The 13,964-nt window shown below is 48.1% G+C and overlaps 1 protein-coding gene across 4 annotated transcripts in view; it reads right to left on the bottom strand.

Moving 5' to 3' along the window:
* The window catches only part of PTK2B (protein tyrosine kinase 2 beta), a 124,221-nt gene extending 111,271 nt beyond the window's left edge, over window positions 1–12,950 (bottom strand). For all 4 annotated transcript variants that reach the window (XM_007097095.3, XM_007097097.3, XM_007097098.3 and 1 more), the window contains exon 1: window positions 12,773–12,950. The gene's annotated coding sequence lies outside the window, so the exon portion shown is untranslated. The remainder of the gene's footprint in view (window positions 1–12,772) is intronic.
* Window positions 12,951–13,964: the final 1,014 nt, after the last annotated feature.

The raw sequence follows: 13,964 nt of genomic DNA, 5'->3' as shown, positions 1-13,964 counted from the left end.
AAAAGCCTCAGGCCCATGCCTAAGACACCAGCAACCCTGAAGTCCTCATGCTGGCACGAAGGGTAGGGATGGACTCCAGGCCTGAAGAAAATCCTGGTATAAAATCATATCCCTAGCGGTGCCTGGAGGGCTCAGTTGGTTAAGCATCTGACTTCAGCTCAGGTCATAATCTCATGGTTCATGAGTTTGAGCCCTGGGTCGGACTTTCTGTTGTCATTACAGAACCCACTTCGGACCCTCTGTCTCCCTCTCTCTGCCCCTCCCCCACTAGCTCTCTCTCTCTCTCTCTCTCTCCCTCAAAAATAAATAAATATTAAATAAAACAAAATCACATTCCTAAAGGTACTGTTCCAGTAGTACAACCCTGAGTCAAATCTTGCAATCATGTTACGGTATCTTTGGGTTTCTCCACCATGTCCAGTCTCTCTGGGTCTCCCATTTTTTAAAAATTTTTAAAGTTTATTTATTTATTTTGAGAGACAGAGAGAGTGACGGGGGAAGGGCAGAGGTAGAGGGAGAGGGAGGGAGAGAGAGAATCCCGAGCAGGCTCCACATTGTGAGCACAGAACCCCATGTGGGGCTCAAACCCAAGAACCATGAGATCATGACCCAAACAGAAGCCAAGAGTCGGTTGTCTGACCGACTGAGCCACCAGACGCCCCAGGTTCTCCCATTTTAAAGGAAGTTGATAACAATATTCCAGGCAACAGAAAATACAGTGTCGTATTTCTAACTTGTAACTGCAAACTTGTTTTTTAAATAATTTTCTATATGGTTATATGTAGTGTAAATTAAGACCAGTGCTGGTTTTCTCAGCAGGAATTAAGAGAGAATAAAGAGGGATAGATTGGTGTGGTTGCTTGATTGACTGACTCACTAGCTTACATTCCTTCTTCCTTCTTTAATTCATTCATTCATTCATTCATTCATTCATTCTTAAAGTCATTTGTTCATCCATCCATCCATCCATTCATCCATCCATCTGTTTTTATATATCTATTTTTCTGTATCGTATATGCTTGAATATAAGGTAAAGCTCTTCCCTTTCCCAAATTAGCTGTCAGAAAAGAGGAAGTACATATTCTAGCCCTAACAGAATATTTCACAGTATGGGCTGCCCTCTCAGTTATTCTATTTTGAATAAAAATATACTCTTTGAGAAAAAGTATTAGCCTGATACCACTTCAATCAATGCCTCCCAAAGGAGGCTTACAAAGGTCACCTAACTGATTTTTTTTTTTAAGGCAGCATGGTACTATAATATAAATTCAGTAACTTTTCTTGAGGGCATAGCCTCCCAATTATAAGTGTGAATTTTGTTATTAAAAAGAAAACATTTAAAAGATCATTTTTTTAAAAGCAATGCATGAAGTGGTTTTATTGTGAACAGCAAAAACAAACACAAAAAAAACCATCTAAAGGATTTGATTAAGCTTTTCTCCAATGAAGGCATACAAAGGGCCAATAGTCCATGAAAAGATGCTCCACATCATTTGTCATTATAGGGAAATACATGTGAAAACCACATGATATACCACTTCATGCCCTCTAGAATAGCTAGAATCAAAATTACAGACAATAACCAGCATTGATGAGAATCAGGAAAATTAGAGCCGTGACACGTTGCTGATGGGAATGTAACATGCTACAGCTGCTGGGGAAAGCAGTTCGATTCTTCCTCAAAACGCTAAACACAGAGGTACCACACAACCCAGAAATTCCACGCCTATGTAGATAACTAAGAGAAATGCAAACGTACGTCCACATAAAAACTGATACGTGTATGTTCCATAGCAGCATTATTCAACGTGGTCAAAACAATGGAAACGACTCAAATGTGTATCAGCTAACGAATGGGTAAACAAAATGTGGTATATCCATACACTGGAATATTATGTGGCAATAAAAAAGGAGTGAAGGCGGCACACATGCTGTGACCTGGATGAACCTTGAAAACGTGATGCCAGGTGAAAGAAGCCAGTCAAAAAAAAAAAAAATGTCACGTTAGTGCATGACTCCATTTATGTGAAATGTCCAGGATAGGCAAATCCATAAAAACAGAGAGTGGTTGCAGGGGCTGGCAGGGGGAGAGAAGATAGAAAATTAAGGAACAGCTGATTTTGGTATGCGGTTTCTTACGGGGTGATAAAAATGTTTTGCAATCAGACAGTGGTGTCCACTGCACAACTCTGGGAATACATCAAAATTCACCAAATGTACATTTTAAAAGGATGAATTTTATGGTGTGTGAATTAGGTCTCATAAAAGCTGCTCTTCAAAAATAAACAAACACAGTCTGGAACAAAAAGAGGTAACCAACTCTCTTTAGAATGTAGGGACAATGATACAGGCGAGAACGTGGATTGCTGACTCAAAAAATTGGTTCCAGTGGTGAGAAGGATACCGATGTCAAAGATGTGAGGGGAGTGTTAAAGGTTTTGTACCAGGGGGCATTGGAGAAAAGCCATATTTTAATTCAATGTATTATTTTACACAGTATGTGATTTTAAACCGGTCACTGAAACAATGTATTAAATATTACTCTAAAACATTTACATATTCACATCAGCTTTTTTTTTTTTTTAACAACCTCCTTATTGGGAGGTACACAGATGGTCAGTTTCAGGCACACATTGTGCATATCAAACGCCAACTGACTGTCAGGCACCAGCTGCATCCTTAGGATATAACACGGACTCTCAGTGCATGGCTCTGACCTCGACAGAGCTTACAGCCTAGTTTGCTTGAATCGCAATGGAGCTCAATTTTGAAGTACTTTCTGTGAAGAGCTAGTAAAACACATCATAAAACCTTGTGGGTCATTCCTAATATTTGGGGGGTGCCGTAGGTTCCTGGGAGCTCAGACGAAAATTCTGTGCTTTCTTCCCGTTATCATGTATGTGCATTGGCTCAGAGGGAGAAATTATGCATCTGCTGTCAGGCAGTTCTGCATACAGTACCCTGCTACCCCAACACATACACATGCCCTACCCCAGGCTGGATTCCTTACTTTGAGATCATTATTTACAGAATCCACTTGAATCCAGACCCATTCTCCAGCCCCCACCACACACAAACAATAAGAATCTCCAGAACTGGAGGCCTGGAAAGGATCCAAGATGACCCAGGCCCCAAGAGATGCATGGAGGGCCCAGAGACCACCCAGGGACCACTGTGGAAGAGCTTAAGGTCCAGCAGGCACCCTGCCTCCCTGCTCAACCCTGGGATGGTCTGTTTTTACCTGGTTTACATACTGGGCTTTTGCCTAAGATCCGTTTTGAGGAAAACTGTCCACTTGTTAACAAGTCCCTAAACCTTATTGTATGTACAAATGAAAACCCTGAAACTTGAACAGGCTTACCCAGGTGACTCATCTAAGATCATGTGGAGGGACAGTGACAGAGCAGCCACTGACCAGACCCAGGGCTCCCATTCTCAGGGTGGGGTTCTCTCTGCCCCTCATGCCTTTCCTTGGGAGTGAACACAGGTTGGAGGCTAAGTGTTTAGCAAACGGGAGCAGGAAGAGTTTTTCTACATAGAGAGTCAGGAAGAGAAAGAGGGAGAGGGCTCAGAGGTACATTGGGGCCAATGGAGGGCCACTCTCTGGAGATAAAGGAGCCAATGTGTACTCAGGGTTTTCAAATCTTGGGACTGCAGGATCCAGAAAGCTCTGAGTGCAGTTACCATGGCAAACCCTATGCCTGTGCACATTCAGGCTTAAGTCCGGGTTACTAAAAACCTCCAGCCTCTGCCTTGCAAATCTCTCTTCCATATTCCCAAAGCAGTTTCCCCTCTACCAGGTTCCCTGCATTTTTTCCTATACCCTGTCTTTCTCCTGTCCTTCAGTCTGGTTCAAATGAGCTCAATAAGCAGGAGGATGAGGGAAAAGACAAAGGCAAGGATCCAGGGATTAGAGAGACACAGGAGTAGCTTATAAAGAGATTATGGAGCTTCTGCTCCAAATCTCTGACTTCCTGTCCCAGGGCTTGAGGAAACCTCCACAAATCCAAAGAGACAAAGAGCACAACCTGACACCTGGGGGGAATGAGGTTCCTGCTCTGTTGCCATTGGCAGCTGAGATGCCAGCACAGGGAATGAGGCAGATCCACATCTGGCCCAGTGAGCCAGGTATCAGTGTGTAGGGAACAAGGGAAATGGAACCTCCACTCTTTGGGACTTGAGGCAATTAAGAAGGAGAACAAAATGAAAAGCACCTCTCTGCCCCCAAAGAATTTCACACTGGGATGGGCTAATAAATTCTGGCAGATCAGAGGAGGCAAAGAAGCTCTGTCAGAGTTGGGAAGGTGGGCAGGGCTTCGGGCAGGACCAGGACTTGAGCAAATGTTTGATGGGGACCAGTGAGCAGATCAGGCTAGTTAGGGTGAAGAGCTTAGCATGGAAAGTATGGGGGAGCTAGAAGGGTAGACAAAGGCCAGATAATTGATGGCACTGAAGACTAAATTTAAGGGATCTGGATTTGTCTAGGGTCATGGGAGCTTCTGAGGGAACTGGAAGAAGGAAAGAGAGAGGCTCCTAGATAATATTAGGGGATATTAGCTAATCAGCGTGGCCTGGACTAGAGCAGTGCTGCAGGGGGATGGGGGAAGAGAAGACACAAATGAGAGTCATGAAGGAGGAATCTGCAGGATTAGGGATAGGTAAGATACGAGCAGAGAAAAGCAAAGAGGAGAAAGGGAAGAGAACTTCAAGGTTTCCGACTTGGGACTCTAGGAGAAAGACCACTACATGAACAGGAAAGACTCCTGGAGGAAGAGATGGTTTTGTTTGAGAAACTGATGAACTTGGTTTCCTACATGTAGCATTTAGGATGAATTACTCGGGGCGCCTGGGTGGCTCAGTCGGTTAAGCGTCCGACTTCGGCTCAGGTCATGATCTCGCGGTCCGTGAGTTCGAGCCCCATGTCAGGCTCTGTGCTGACCGCTCAGAGCCTGGAGCCTGTTTCCGATTCTGTGTCTCCCTCTTTCTCTGACCCTCCCCTGTTCATGCTCTCTCTCTCTCTCTCTCTGTGTGTCTCAAAAATAAATAAACGTTAAAAAAAAATTAAAAAAAAATAAGATGAATTACTCAAGTGGAAATGTCTTATAGACTCTTGGAAGTGGGGGGCTGAAGGGAGGAGGGCCTGGCTGGAAGTAGAGCCCTGGAGTCACGTGAACTGATAAGGGTGGATGGAGGGGCAGCAGATCTAAGTGCAAGTTGCTCACTGACTCTCAAGGAGGTTGCCATTAAACCTGGAGACAAGCTGACACTTAGCGCATACCTAGCAAAAGATGAAGGCTGTGGGAAAGGGCTTATCTGTGAATCAAAAGTGTGGAAGAAGGAGGGGATTAAGGAGAATGGCAAATTCTGGGTATAACGTAAACAATTTGATGTTCCCATGAACGCTACAGCTTTCCCATTCAACTAAGGACCGATTTCAACTCGGAGAATGGAGAAGCCTCCAACTGACTAGCAGATATCTCCAGGACCCCCATATCATCCTGAATTTATCCAGACTCTTAAGACATGAATTATTGTAACATATCATAGCTGCTCCTCCTGAAATGTCAAGCTCTCTTTTCTCGGATCCTCTTTACCTGCTACTGCCCAAATTTGATCAGGGCCCCCTTCACCCAAGTTGACATCTCCACAGCTCTTTACAGCCTTCAGCATAAAGTCCAAAGGCTCCCTGCAGCCTTCAGAATAATGTTCAAACTTTTCAGCCACCAGGTTGAAGCCTTATCTTACTTTCCGCCCTTATCTTTATTGCCCTTTGACAGCCTCGGCTCCACCCCAAGTGAGTCATTCAGACTAGGCCTTCCCACTTCCCTGCTTTTATTTACTCTCTTCTTTATCCACAAGCACCATCCCAAGTTTCTGCGGCCAGACCCTACCCATCCTTTCAGAGCATTTCCAATTCCACTTCCTCCAGGAAGCATCCCTGGACTCCCCAGACAGAGTAATCTCTCCATCCTCTGACATCATCACACTTTATGGGTGCCTTTTATGGCACTGCAAGTCCCCATCTTGTCTTACAGTTATGTATCTTTATTTACCACCTCCTCCACCAGTCTGTAAACTCACTGAGAACAGACACAGTCCCTCACCTGTAAAGAAAGACTGACCGTGGGGCACCCGAGTGACTCAGTCAGTTCGGCTCAGGTCATGATCTTATGGTTCATGAGTATGAGCCCCGCATTGGGCTCACTGCTGTCAGCACAGAGCTTGCTTCGGATCCTCTGTCCCCCCTCTCTCCCTGTTCCTCCCCTGCTCATGCATTCTCTCTCTCTCTCTCTCTCTCTCTCTCTCTCTCTCTCTCAAAAATAAATAAACATTTAAAAAAGAAAAGGAAAGAAAGACTGGCCCTGAGAGTCGAGGAGGTGAAGAGGGTAGAAAAAGGAAACAGATATCTAGAACAAGTTGCAAATGAGAAAACTAAGTCTCTGTGTAGCAATGACACACAGGTAAAAAGTGACAGAGTCAAGGCTCTAACCCACAACTCTTCATCTTTCTAGGTAGAGTGCCTATGGTGCTTTCCAGGGCATTTTCACACAAGTCAAGGATTTCTCTCAAGGATCTAATCAAGGACGCTGTACTTCTTCATCATTTTTAAGTGAGAAAAGGGAGGTCTGCAAGACTGAAGAGACCACCCTCCCCCTCCGAAGTTACATTGCTAGCAAATGGCAGGATCTAAACTGGAGCCATGTCTTGTTTTGACTCCTGATCAGCTGTCCGCTAACCCAGCCTCCCAACTTGCCTGCACCAGGGGCTTGGGAACTCAAGCCACTTATGACTGCCTAGGTTCACATCACTGTACATTGGTAGCCCGTGTTTGTGAAAATAGAGGAGGGAAGGTAACCGGCTGCTGATAAGGGCGCCTTCTGAGATGCTGGAGTGTCAGATCTCTGCTAACCTGCCTGGAGCAGGAACAGGTGTGGGAGAGTGTAAATCCACACCCCAAGAGAGGAGCTGGGTTCCCATTGCAAAAGCTCCTGGAGAACAGAGATGTGCTTGAGGCTAGGGAGGAAGTAGGGGGCGGGGCAAATTACATCATTTAGAAACCAGAAGATGTGATGTTCCAGTGGCCAGGACCAGAGCGGCTGTTCTCTCACTGGTGAGAAACAGATCCCTGCCCCTTCCCATCCCCCAAGAGCAAACAAAGCCCAAACTCTTGGAGGGGGTGGGGGAGAGAATTCCCAGAAGGCTTGCAAGGAACCTCCAGGGTCCTCAGTTGTCCCAGTGGGGATGCATCAGCTGGGAGAGTCTGAGAGATCCAGGCAGTGGGCAGACCCTCAGAGAAAGAAGGGGCACAGGAAAGGGGACCGGTGGTCCTGTGCCCTCAAAGGTGTTGGGAGAATTGGCCTAACTGAAAGGGAGACTGGCTCATGAGATAACAATTAAACCCAGTGTCAAGTTCTAAACACTGGGAGAGGTATGTTCCTGTGAGGCCCCAGCTAGTGAGTGATGTGGCCAGATTCTTTGTAGGTGGATTTAAAGAGATAAAAGGCAAGAAGGGCACTGGAAGGAAGATGTTAGTGAACAGTCCCCAAGAGAGAAATGGGGATCACCCTTCCATGGATGTTGGCGGTAGTTAGTGTTAGTTCTAATCACGTTGACCAGGGGAGTGTCCTTTCTTGCCACCCACCCATAGCCCACCTGGAACCACCCCTGTGTTCCCACCAATCCAACCGTTGTGTCTAGGTAAAAAGGGCATCGGAATTTGCAGCCTCCAGCCTGCTCTCTTAATCAAACTGTCATCATGAGTAATAATTATACCTTGGGAAACAGCAGAGTGACTCAAAAAACGGTCCCCTCCCCCACAGCCACGCCTTCACACAGCTCAGAGCTTTGCACAGGACGCTGAGAACCCCAAGAGAGTGAAGCCACTAGCTCATGAAGCTTGTCAGCTTGTTCAACACCTCAAGTGACCATTCAGACTCCATTGTCTGATGGGCAGTAGTAGAAAGTCTCTTTAATGGTTAAATAGTTAAATAGGCCCAGGCTGTTCATCAAGCATGGGGAATTGGGTGTGCAGTGGGGGGCAAGACGCAAAAACTGTTGGAGATGTGATGCAGGTTGGTGAGACAGCACACGCAAGAAGCCATGGGTGCCAGCCCTCAGAAGATGGCCTTTTCCCTCAGGTGCTTCCCCACCAGCTCAGGTGAACCCTAAGTATAAAAGTAGAATGATAAGGAGAGCCATACTTATTCAATGCTTACTGCGTGCCTGTTGAAGGGCTGAATTTTATTTTTAAATTTATTTATTTTTATTTTGAGAGAGAGCAAGGAGGGGAGGGGCAGAGACAGAGACAGAGAATCCCAAGCAGGCTCCATGCTGTCAGCACAGAGCCCAATGCGGGGCTTGAACCCACGAACCGTGAGATCACAACTTGAGCAGAAATCAAGAGTCGGATGCTTAACCGACTGAGACACTCAGGCGCCCCGAAGGACAGCATTTCTTTTATGTGCAGTTGAGGCAAAAGGGATGTTAAAATATTGAAATAGGCCATGTAAGTTGATAAATGCCTATTACCCCAGCCCCCCTCCTCCAACTGCCTGCCTCCTTTCTCACCTGTCTTATAGATGAGGAGGACAAGGCTACGTGACTTGCCTAATATCAAGCGACAAGTCCAGGAACTGGAGCTGGAAGCTTGGCTGACTGACTCCAAGCTTTTGCACTTGGCCATAGGACTACCAACCATGTTAGCATTGCAGAGGCCACTATTCTTGCTCCTCCCCCTCTACCCTAGAAATGACCCAGAGTCTAGGAGAAACCCTCAGTCACTGAGCCAGCAAGGACTTCTCTTAATCACCACCCTTGCAGCCCTGAACATGCCAGCAGTTGGGTATTTCCAGCCACCCATGTGTGACCACCCGAGAGCCCCATTCCTCTGGGAGGCCAAGGCCACAAGGCCACTCCTGGGCAGGGGGAAATTTACAGGCTGGGAGACCTACCACTTGGGGTCTACCCAGGTATGCTCCCTTCCTTCCCTTCCCGCACCAACTGTGCCTGTCTTAGCCATATTCAGGGCACTGAGCTACTGCCATCAGAATGGAGGGCTACTTGCTAAGAGCCATACTTTCCCCAGGGTTCTCTGTGAACAATGGGAAATGGGGGTAAGTTGCAGTAAGATTTTGGTTGACACGAGTAGGGGTTTCTGTCCATGGGGGATATGTGGTACAGGGACAGCTCTACATAAGTGCTCAGTCCCTGAAGATCTTCTGTAAGTTGGACATCGCTGAGTCTACAATAAATTAGATCCCTCCCTGATAGAGTTATGGGATGAATAATGTCCTCTGAAAGACCTGCTTGGTCCCAGAACTGTACCCACATCAACTGTCACTAGATATGAAATGTTATTTCCTATGAAACAATAATAGGTTTCCCTACACCCCTGCCAGAGATCTATAGTCAAATTTACAGAATGCTAGTAGGCCCAGTGATACAGGAGTCTTTTTCTGCAGGACTTATCATAACCTTGACTGTGTAAATTTGCATGACAAATCTGTGAGAGCCAGCTCATTTGAACATTTCCCCAATGGAACACCCATAACTATCTCATGGCATAGAGTTTCTCTGAACACTGTTTGGCAAATGCTGCTCTAAAGAGCTGGGGACAAAAGGCCTATCACTGGGCATGGAGATGGGGAGGCTTAGCCATTGGAAAGAGGGGCCATTTTTCACTCAGCGGTTCCCACAAGGGGAACACAATTTCCATTTCCTCTTTCTCTTAACAAATTCTTAACTCCCTCTGGGTTCCCTTTTAGGAGGCCCCTAGTTTGCTTTCACAAATGCTCCTGTTAAAGTCCAAACATGGTTCACAAGGCGCCCTTTCTTCGTCCACCCCTGAAAGCTATTTTTCTAATAAGCTACTTGTAAAAATGGGAATAAGGGCAGCCAAATTTTATAGCGCATTTGTTTGTGTCAGGCGCTGTGCTAGGTGTTTTATGTGGATTCTCTCTTTTAACTAATTCACATTTCCCTTCAGTTAATTCTGCCTCTCCCCCACCCACTTTCCTCCAAGAGGAGAGCTGGGGCTCTCCTCGAAGAGGAGGCCTACTCAAAGGCAATGGCAAAGCTGGAAAAACAAAAGCCAATTCGGGCTCTCCCTCTCTGCCCAGGAGCTAACCCACTCTCTCACTAGAAGCAGGACCCTACCACATTATTTCCCCTGGGATCTCGGAGTGCTCGGTAAATATAAACAGAAATCAATGAGCCCCAAGAACTTGGTGGATACCACTTTGGTCATCCCCATGGAGGTGTTACAAAAATTAGTATCTGCCACTTTTTCCTTAGCACTCACTAGGCAACTACATGCATTATCACTGATCCTCTCAACAGCCTGGACAACCAAGTATTCCTGTATTCTTTCAGAAAAGAGATACTGGGGCTAAGTCGTCTGTGCGGAGCCTCACAGTGGGCAAGCAGCCAAGTTTGGATTTGAATCCAGGTCCGTCAGGCTCCAAAGCCCAATTTCTTTCTGAGGCATCATTGTCCTTCAGCTGTGTAGATAAACACGTGGAACAAGTTGTTTTTGTTTTTTTGTTTTTGTTTTTGTTTTAAAGAAATAACATGGTCAGGGGCACCTGGGTGGCTCAATCGGTTAAGCTTCTGACTCCTGATTTCAGCTCAGGTCATGATCTCATGGTTCAAGCCCCGTGTCGGGCTCTGTGCTGACAGTGTGGAGCCTGCTTGGGATTCTCTCTCTCTCCCTCGCTCTCTGTCCCCCTCCCAAATAAATATTTTAAAAAACAGAAAAAGAAATAACACAGTCAGTCAGTGAAGGAGTCCCAAACTGGAATCCAGGAGGATTGGTTACAAGATAAATATGCCCTGATAAATATGTTCTCCTGGCACCTGCCTATCCCCAGCATGGTAGCATCTTCAGCCTTCTTGTAGAGAAGTGTTGCCAGATAAAACACCAGATACCCAGTTACATTTGAATTTCAGAGAAACAATAAATAACATCTGAGTATAAGTATGTCCCAATATTGCACGGGATATACTTATCCTAGAAAAAGATTAATTGCTTCTCTGAAATTCAAATCTGAGTGTCCTGTGTTTTTATTTGCTAAATCTAGCAACCCCACCCTAGAGTCAGAGGCATGCCGGGAAGTCTCCCGCCTGGCTCTAGGTCCCAAGCGTTGCTCCAACACGAGTTGCCATGGCAGCCTGAGCAGGCCCTTCTGGAGCTGTCTCTACTTACCTCTCCAGCTTCACCTCGCCCCTGCATTCTCCATGCTCAGAACACACTGCACTACTTTCAGTTTCCTGAATGTGTCATGCTGCTTCTGGCCTCAGGTCTTAGCCCTAACTGTGCTTTGTGCGGGTCTTTTTCCCTCTCTCCCGCTATCTGGCTGATTCCTATGGATCCTTAGCGTCTCCACCTAGAGTCACTTCTGCTGGGAAGTCTTCCCTGACTCCGTGACCACTGCCCCTTCCCATTGCAGCATGCCCCAGGGAGCAGGGGCGGGTCACATACACCTGTGTCTCCCCACGCCCAGCACCAGCATGTGACCTCAGGTGGGAAGTTCAGCAGATGCTTATTGAATGAACGAATGAATGAATGAAGAATGTTCAGGCAGAGCTGCATCTCTTGAATGTGACTGCTTCCTCCTTCCCTTCCATCTTTACTCACTTTTTCATCTCTGCCTCCTCTCCCTCCCTCAGAGTTGTGAAAAGCTGGGGCTTAGCTCCCCAACGGCATTTCCTGGCCGGGACTCAGGTGAGGAGAGAGCGCCTGCTCATGTCCCTTACCTGATCGTTCCAGACCAACTGTCCCTGTGGGCTCAGGTCTAGCTACAGGTCAGCAGAAACTTCCTCCTGGGCTCCCAAACCCTCCTGGCACATGCCCCCTCTGTGTCCAAACTCTGCTTCCCTTCTCCCCCTGGCCCCTTTAAAAGAGTCTAATTGGATTAAGCCCCACGTTTGGGGTGTGGGGAGATGCCAGTGTCAGATGGCTGAGGGTTAGGGCAGGTGGTGGGGCTCGGTGGGCTCAGAACATCACCCATATGTTCCTTGTTCACCCACCCAAGGCTTTGCCCACGCACAGCCTGACAGCAGGAGAAGGCAGCACAGAACTTAACCCTTTCATGGCCTTTAGAAGGTAGTTTCACAAAGAACCAGAGTGCAGGGAGTGCTAACTTTAGTACACACACACACACACACACACACACACACACACACCCTGGAGTTCTGCCTCTATTCCCCTCTCAGAGCCCTCCCAGCTTGCTTCCAGTCAGGGCTCGATTTAGCAGATGCCCTCTAGGGGGGCAGGAAGTCCATGCCAGAGCAGTGGGAAGGGCATGGGAATAGGACCAGGGTGGGGGTGCTGAAGGGCATGGGGAGAGGGGAGAGGGCAGGACGCAGGGAGGGGCTCTGAGGCAGCACCTGTGGCTGGATTCTGAAAGCCCTGGTCTGTTGCTCTCTGGTCTAACCTTTAGCGGCAGGTGGCCCTTTGGTGCCTTCTCATCATCTGCACACCGCCCCCCCCCCACGCCTCCCCTCCACGAATACTTAACGAGGACAAAGAGGGAGAAACACCCTTCTGTCTCAAAGTAACTCCAAAAATAGAATCCCTCTACCCCTGGGGAGGGCTAGTGAGCCTGGGCATGCGGTGCACCAGCAGCTCCGACTCCTGAGTTCCTTTTCCAGGAACTCTCAGGCCGGTCCAGGTACCCCCAGTCTCGGAATCACCCCCTGCCACCCCCTGCCACCCCGTCCAGCCTCCAACTTCTGGCTGGGCGCTCAGCCCGGATCGCGGGAGGGGACTCACACCGAGAGAAGCGCCGACTCCGACGGCTCCTCGGCTCCGCCAGGTGAGGCGCGGGTTGCGCGGCGGCAGGTACAGGTGGGTCCAGGGGCTGCGGCAGGTAAGGGATCCGCGGTGGCTCCGGAGGCCTCCGCTGAGTAACAGGGCTGACAGGTTTGTGTTTTCCCCTCTCCTCCTCCTAGTTAACCACACCCCTGCTGCTCTCCTCCTCACTTCCTTAAAGGGTGGGGTGTGTTGTCTGTGGTGCTGAGTGTGTGCCTGCTCCAGCCTCTTACCATAAACCCTGAAGTAGACGCCACCACCAATTCCCTGAGCTGCACGTGCCCACCTGAGCAGCCCTCTCCCAACCCCAGAAGGGGTCTTCTGCTGTTGCGTGCCCTTTGAGCGGCTGACCCCTCTGAATTTCAACCACCCCTCCCTCTTCCTACTCCACAGGCCGGCTTTTGGAGGCCACGTTTAGACGTTGGTGTTTCCTCTCTAGCCTCCTAGTGGGAGGCTGTTACCTGCCTCCCATAATCTCAGCATCTGTGCCCCTCCGGGGCTTCCCCCTCTCCCCCCTACTTCTACAGTGGCCCCAGCCCCTTGATGGGACACTGGGATCAGGTGAATATTGCCAGGGGCTTTGGCAGAACTGACCCAGGTGCTTGTGCTGTGAGAGGGCAGGACCAGGGGCAGCACAAGAATTGTCACAGAAGCTGGGCAGCCTTTACCTGGCCCCATCTCCATATCAGCTAACTTGGCTGCCCAAACAAAGAAGCTGGTTCACCTCTTTACTCAGGCCAACAGGGCAGTGAAATTCAAGACAGTGACTCAAGGGCACTTAGAAACCCTTTTCCCCTATTGCTAGAAAAATTCCTGACTTCCCTTGAGTAGGAGGAGGTGAACTGGACTTAGCATAAGGTTGCAAAGCTGGTGTGTCCTCAATGTCCCCCACAACCTCAAAGCTCCTCTCCAGAGCCCCTGCCCCAAACTTCTTCATCCTGTGTCCTGTGAAGAATTAGGATCTCCCAGAGTTCTAGAAGATACTATTCACAGGGTCGTCTCTGAAGATGGTGGCCCCCAGAGTTGTGCAGCTATAGGTGACAGCCTGGCACACGTCATGACCCCCCTGATACTCCCTCACCCGTAACCCCAAACTCAATGGATTAGCCACCCCAGGAGAACAAAAGGAAAATCTAGCATTTGGTGAGCAAGT

The sequence above is a fragment of the Panthera tigris genome, chromosome B1, assembly GCF_018350195.1.
Source record: "Panthera tigris isolate Pti1 chromosome B1, P.tigris_Pti1_mat1.1, whole genome shotgun sequence".
Lineage (NCBI taxonomy): Eukaryota > Metazoa > Chordata > Mammalia > Carnivora > Felidae > Panthera > Panthera tigris.
The sequence above is the reverse complement of the archived record's forward strand: the minus strand, read 5'-3'. Positions and strand labels throughout refer to the sequence as shown.